The sequence below is a fragment of the Coregonus clupeaformis genome, chromosome 20, assembly GCF_020615455.1.
Source record: "Coregonus clupeaformis isolate EN_2021a chromosome 20, ASM2061545v1, whole genome shotgun sequence".
NCBI classification, from domain to species: Eukaryota; Metazoa; Chordata; class Actinopteri; order Salmoniformes; family Salmonidae; genus Coregonus; species Coregonus clupeaformis.
In genome coordinates, this window is record NC_059211.1 from 5,766,625 (window position 1) to 5,774,328 (window position 7,704).

Below are 7,704 nucleotides of genomic sequence, written 5' to 3' on the forward strand. Positions count from 1 at the left end.
GCCGGGGGATCGGTAGGGGGTGAAGAAGTCCAGAGCTGGGCCGATTGGCACTCTTGTTCTGCGCACAAACTGGACAAGCAGCAACAAACCTCCGAGTATCTTCTCCCATGGCAGGCCACCAAAATCGTCTGCGTAGAAGCGCCATCGTCCGAGCCACGCCAGGGTGACAAGCCATCTTGCTGGCGTGGGACCATTGGAGGACAGCCGAACGAACCGACTCAGGCACAAACAACCGACCGGGTGGACCGTTACCGGGGCTGGGCTGCGTCCGAAGGGCCGCCATAACCTCCTCCTCAATCCTCCACATAACGGCTCCCACGACAAGGTTCCGGGGAAGAATCGTCTCAGTCTTGGCCCCACTCTCCTCCATCTTGGAGAACATCCGGGACAAGGCGTCCGCCTTGCCGTTCTTAGACCCCGGTCGGAACGTCAAGGAAAAATTAAAGCGTCCAAAAAACAACGACCACCTGGCCTGACGGGAGTTGAGACGTTTAGCCGATTGCACTTAAGCAAGATTCTTGTGGTCAGTCCAGACAACAAACGGTTGCTCCGCCCCCTCCAACAAGTGGCGCCATTCCTCCAAGGCAAGTTTCACCGCGAGAAGCTCCCGGTTACCCACATCGTAGTTCCTCTCCGTAGACGAAAGACGACGAGAGTAGTAGGCGCAGGGATGGAGTTTACCGTCAGTGGAGCATCGCTGGGACAGGATGGCGCCAACCCCCACATCAGACGCATCCACTTCAACGACAAACTGACGGGCAGTGTTAGGTTGAGAGAGAATTGGAGCGTTGGTGAATTGCCTCTTCAAATCCAGAAATGCTCGGTCCGCCTCAGGATTCCAACTGAAGGTTCTGGTACTAGAAGTCAGGGCAGTTAGCATGACAATCAATGCTCCAACTAGTTACCTTGCCAGTCACCCAATCGAACGTGGGATTGTGTTCTTTCAGCCAGGGGTATCCAAGGACCAGAGGAACATGGGAAGAAGGCAGAATGAAGAATGAGATAACCTCAGAATGATTCCCTGACAACAGCACCTTAACCGGTTCAGTCCTCATCGTGATACGTGCCAGACTACTGCCGTTCAGAGTGGTCGCTTCAATGGCTTCCGTTAATCGCTCCTTGGAAAGCCCCAGCTGTTCCACCACGTCGGCATCAATAAAGCTTCCATCGGCACCTGAATCGACGAAAGCGTTCATCGCTAAACTCTGATTCCTGTTCATGAGGGTAGCCGGGAAACGGGGTCTGAAAGGGGTATTGAGAAGTTGAAACTGGCTTGCTAAAAGTCCTCCCAACTTTATCGAGCCGAGCAGTTTGACGGCTGCTGGGAACAAGTGGAGATGTAATGTCCCGAACTACCACAGTAGAGGCAGCGGTTGGTCTTACGTCTATGTTGGCGCTCCTCCTTGGTTAACCCGTGCCGCCCCACTTGCATGGGTTCAGAATCTGGAGGCAGGACCTCTCCACTAATCCCGTGTGGTGGACAATGATCGACGCATTCTGGTCCACCTCCTGACCCGACTGGAAACTGAGAAGCTGATTGATTGGATGGGCCCCATTGCTTCTCCCTCCTTTTCTCTCGAACTCTGTTATCCACCCGAATAGACAAAACTACCAAACTGTCCAGGTTACTAGGCTCCGGATAGGAGATAAACTCATCCTTGAGTTGCTCCGACAGCCCCTGGTAAAAGGCCGCTTGCAGTGACTCCTCATTCCACCCACTCTCCACAGCCAATGTCCTGAATTCGACTACGAAGTCGGCAACGCTGCGAGTTCCTTGGCGAAGAGAAAACAGGAGCTTAGCTGCGTCCTTACCTCGGACTGGATGGTCAAACAGCTTCCTCATCTCTGCTGTGAACTGCTGGTATGACGCCATGCAGGTGTCCTGTCGTTCCCATACGGCTGAAGCCCACTCCAGGGCTCTACCACGCAGCAGTTCAATAACAAAGGCTATCCTAGCCTTGTCTGTGGCGTAAGAGTGGGGCTGTAGATCGAACACTAATCCACACTGCATAAGAAAGGAACGGCATCTTCCCAAATCCCCTTCATACTTCTCAGGCGTCGGAACCTTGGGCTCACTGAAGGGCACAGCTCCAGAAGCGGCAGGCGAGAGAGGTGAAACCGGTGGTGGATTCTCCACCGGCAAACTGAGCTGAGCCTGGATCTTCGTCAGACTGGTAGAAAAGTTACGAACCGATAACGCTATCTCCTGTAGCGCCGTGCTGTGTTGTCCCAACATCATCTCCTGATGGGTAATGGCATGGCGAACAGAGTCCAGGTCCGCTGGGTTCATTTATGGCCGGATCGTTCTGTCACGGTTCTCTAAGACCGAACCCAGAAGCAGACCAGGACAAGGTGAGTTGAACGAATGAGGGTGTTTATTTACAGATAAAAGATGCAGAATAGTCCAGGAGACGGAGCGGGTGGCGGAGATGAGTAGGTGGTGGTGAAGTGGCAGATGAACTGATGGCACGGCAGGGGTTGGGTGAAGGTTCCGGGAGAATGACTGTAGACAGAACAAACGGAGGTAAGTACAAGGCAGGTCAACAAGGTGCAAAAAACAACAAAACTAACGCTAGTACTCAGAGGCTGATACGCTGGCAAAACATACTGTTTCTGGCTAACAATCCGGCAGGGAATGGATGTCAGGTCAGAGCTTATGAAGGGGTGATAATCAGGACCAGGTGTGCCGAAGCTGATGAGAAGCAGTTGCGGGTAATCGAGAGATCACCCGCCTAGCAATGTCGCCCGGCAACCGGACAGGGTGCGTTCAGGCACCTTCGGGAAACAGGAGATACAGAGCAGAAAAACGGCAACACAGGCAGGAACAGACTCAGGACGCAGGGTTCATGACATTCAGACCCCTTGACTTTTTATTACGTTACAACCTTATTCTAAAATTGATTAAATTGTTTTTTCCCCATCATCAATCTACACACAATACCCCATAATGACAAAGCAAAAACAGGTTTTCAGAATTTTTTGCAAATTTAAAAACAATCTAAGACTGAAGAATGTAATTTACATAACTATTCAGATCCTTTACACAGTACTTTGTTGAAGCACCTTTGGCAGTGATTATAGCCTCGAGTCGTCTTGGGTATGATGCTACAAGCTTGGCACACCTGTATTTGGGGAGTTTCTCCCATTCCTCTCTGCAGATCCTCTGAAGCTCTGTCAGGTTGGATGGGGAGCGTTTCTGCACAGCTATTTTCAGGACTCTCCAGAGATGTTTGATTGGGTTCAAGTCCGGGCTCTGGCTGGGCCACTCAAGGACATTCAGAGACTTGTTTCGAAGCCACTGCTGCGTTGTCTTGGATGTGTGCTTAGGGTCGTTGTCCTGTTGGAAGGTGAACCTTCGCCTCAGTCTGAGGTCCTGAGTGCTCTGGAGCAGGTTTTCATCAAGGATCTCTCTGTACTTTACTCCATTCATCTTTGCCTCGATTCTGACTAGTCTCCCAGCCCCTGCCGCTGAAAAACATTGCCACAGCATGATGCTGCCACAACCATGCTTCACCGTAGAGATGGTGCCAGGTTTCCTCCAGACGTGACGCTTGGCATTCAGGCCAAAGAGTTCAATCTTGGTTTCATCAGACCAGAAAATCTTGTTTCTCATGGTCTGAGAGTTTTTAGGTGCCTTTTGGCAAACTCCAAGCGGGCTGTCATGTGCCATTTACTGAGGAGTGGCTTCCGTCTGGCCACTCTACTATAAAGGCCTGATTGGTGGAGTGCTGCAGAGATGGTTGTCCTTCTGGAAGGTTCTCCCATCTCCACAGAGGAACTCTAGAGCTCTGTCAGAGTGATCATCGGGATCTTGGTCACCTCCCTGACCAAGGCCCTTCTCCCCCGATTTTTGGCTCAGTTTGGCCGGACGTCCAGTTCTAGGAAGAGTCTTGGTGGTTCCAAACTTCTTCCATTTAAGAATGATGGAGGCTTGGCCTCCCGAGTGGCGCAGCGGCCTACGGCACTGCATCTCAGTGCTTGAGGCGTCACTACAGACCCGGGTTTGATCCCAAGCTGTGTCACAGCCGGCCGTGACCGGGAGATCCATGAGACAGTGCAAAATTGGCCCAGCGTTGTCTGGGTTAGGGGAGAGTTTGGCCGGCCGGGTTTTCCTTGTCCCATCGCGCTCTAGCGACTCCTTGTGGTGGGCCGGGCGCCTGCAAGCTAACTTCTGTCGCCAGCTGGATAGTGCTTCCTCTGACACATTGGTGCGGCTGGCTTCCGGGTTAAGCGAACAGTGTGTCAAGAAGCAGTGCGGCTTGGCAGGGTCGTGTTTCGGAGGACGCATGGCTCCCGACCTTCACATCTCCCAAGTCCGTAGAGGAGTTGCAGCGATGGGACAAGACTGTAACTACCAATTGGATATCACGAATTTGGGGAGAAAAAGGTCTAAAAGTACAAAAGAAATACAACAAAGAAAAATGATGGAGGCCACTGTGTTCTTGGGGACCTTCAATGCTGCAGACATGTTTTGGTACCCTTCCCCAGATCTGTGCCTCGACACAATCCTGTCTCAGAGCTCTACGGACAATTCCTTCGACCTCATGGCTTGGTTTTTGCTCTGACATGCACTGTCAACTGTTGGACCTTATATAGACAGGTGTGTGCCTTTCCAAATCATGTCCAATCAATTGAATTGACCTCAGGTGGACTCCAATCAAGTTATAGAAACATCTCAAGGATGATCAATGGAAACAGGATGCACCTGAGCTCAATTTCGAGTCTCATAGCAAAGGGTCTGAATAATTATGTAAATACGGTATTTCTCTTTTTTATGTTTTATACATTTGCAAAAATTACGTGGTATTGTGTGTAGATTGCTGAGGAAATATGATATTTAATCCATTTTAGAATAAGGCTGTATCAGTTCACATTGACAGCTGCGCCATACAGGTTGCAAAATAGTTGAGAAGAGATTTTGCAACCAGTTTCATTTTTGGGTCTTTAAATGAAACTGGTATACTTTTTTATTTATCACAATATTATTTATAGCCAATTTTCGTCTTTAATGCAGGGCCGACAGACAAGTTCCTTACCTTCTCCGCTTACCACTTGCCTCCTCCATTTTTGAGGTAATGCTGCAATCAGTTGGTTGTAATTTTGGATAGAACAGACATTTCCATATATTTTTGTTAACTGCATGTGTGACATAACTCCACCAGTCCATTTAAGATATAATTTACAAAGATGATATACAGTATATCATTTTTTTTAATTCCCAAAATAATGTTTTCTTTATTAATAATATATTTGAGATTAACCATAATATTTGTTATAATATTTGTTCTGTCTTTTCTGGTGGATTAAACTGAAATTGCAACCAGCTTTCTATTGCTTGTTTTAGTGAGAGGTCCAATGCTTTATTTAATCATTTCTGCCCTCCTAATTCATAATCATTATATAAATAGGCCCGTTTAATTTTGTCTGGCTTGCCGTTCCAAATAAAGTGGAATATGATTTGCTCATATAATTAAAAAACACGTCGTTAGGTGTTGGCAGGGCCATAAGTAAATAAGTAAATGATCATAGGAGTTGGCAAGAGCACAAACAGATCTGGGAACAGACTAGGGAGTCTATATTCTGACTGGATAAGAAGTTGGGCTGCGTAGCATCTGTTTCCAACCAATGTTATCTCACTGCACGAGGAAATGCACGAACACACGCATACACGCACACATGCACACACTCACACACGCACACACACACACACACACACACACACACACACACACACACACACACACACACACACACACACACTGCCAAGTGCCTTTTTTCCCTGTTTCTTATCCGAATTGGCCCTCATTGTAGAATACCATCGATGCGGGAAAAAAGCAAGTGATAAATTAAAAGAAAATAAACTTGGAAGTGGAACAAAACAAGATACAAAAAACATTTAGGATGACCTTAAATGCATTGTGCGCTTGTTAAGCGGGTAGTGTCCATTAGTTTCCCAGAGTTTCCCAGAGTGTGTATTTTCAGAAGCTGGGTCTTGGGTTACGGATGTTGGTGAAGACAGTAGCATCTGCCCCTGCTGGACTTTAAAGCTGGAGGTCAGGAAACTTACAGTAGCGCCAAGACTCAAGGAGTGTGTGTGTGTGTGTGTGTGTGTGTGTGTGTGTGTGTGTGTGTGTGTGTGTGTGTGTGTGTGTGTGTGTGTGTGTGTGTGTGTGTGTGTGTGTGTGTGTGTGTGTGTGTGTGTGTGTGTGCGTGCTGTGCGTGTGTGTGTGTGCCTGTGGTGTGTTCGTCATATTATTATGGAACTCATTGTGTCCTGCCTCATCTGTCAAAGTGAAGCCATTTCAAAACAAAACATGACCGCAATGTTAGCAATGTAAGCTTACCGCCATTGCTGTCAGCTCTTATTGCTGGCACAATGGCTAACGTTGAGAAAGCTTTTTATCTGGCTTTATAATAGGGGGTATTCCTAAGCCGTATTGACATAGAGATAATGAGTCGTTCCCACACTATCTCCTCAAAGACCGGAGCTTTATTGCTTAATTCCTGATCAAGCTATGACACATCTTAAACAGTGATCTGATGGCTCGATGGATGGTTAAATGGAAGGATGGACGGCCTGATGTTTGTGGTCTGGTATCTTAGTTGCGCGATAACATCTTGGGTCTATGCTCTCTCTTTCTAGGTCTTTATTGCATTTGGAAGTGATTACATCCGGTCTTTACGCCCGATGCCTTACTGGAAAGGCAGATATGGGCCTTAATGCAATGTCACAGAGACTGCAGCTAAGTCATACATCCCCATCCCCATCCCCAATGTGTTTACCAGTCATTATGGAGGTCTGGGAGTTGTCTCTTTAAATACACAATAGTATAAAGGAAGCTATGAGACTCTCTATAGGGTGATGGACTGTATATAGTCCTAGTAGTTCATCTTGGAGCCATCTGCCACAGGTTACTTAGCAATCAACAATGAGGTAGCTGATAAAGACCCTATACACAAGCTTTATCAACATCATGGTTCATTGTAAAGCCCCTGTCTTAGTCAGCCCAGAGCTGGGAATCTCACTCGTTGTTTTCACCAAATGCGGATCTAGAATATGCTGACAATCATTTGAAGTAAGCTTCAAAGTGTCAGGGATGTGATTGTTCCTGATTAGTCAGGAAATCAGGAATTATTGCTTTTCACACATAATCCTTCATACTTTATTGGATTGACCTACCCTAAACCAAACGAGGAGTTCCTAAGTTCTATATTAGTTAGATCCAACCCGGTAATGAAGTAACAACTCAAACGTATTTATTGGAGATTGATTCGAGAGAGCAGGGCCGGCGAATCAGTTGGATGGGCATTTGATTTCCATAGGGGGGGGGGGCATGTTTTTTTTTCACAGGACCTCCTATTTTTTTAACACTAGAACTGCTGGGCCTTGAGGGACCCCCCTTCAAGTTAATGAGCAGTCATTCTGACTGCAACATTCAAACAGTTTAATTAATGCATTTCATATATGCTATCACAATAAATAATCATTTGGTTTATGAAGGTCTTAAGTAACATTAGAATACAAAAAAATAGATATTTCAAATATTTAATTGGCTTGTTACTGTAGGATATATGTAAAAACAAAACAAAAACAAAATTCAACTGTTCAATAAATTGTATTTGTGGGGTGCCTTTGTTACAACTATGAAACAGAAAGCATATGTGTTTATATTTTTTTACATTTATTTAACTAGGCAAGTCAGT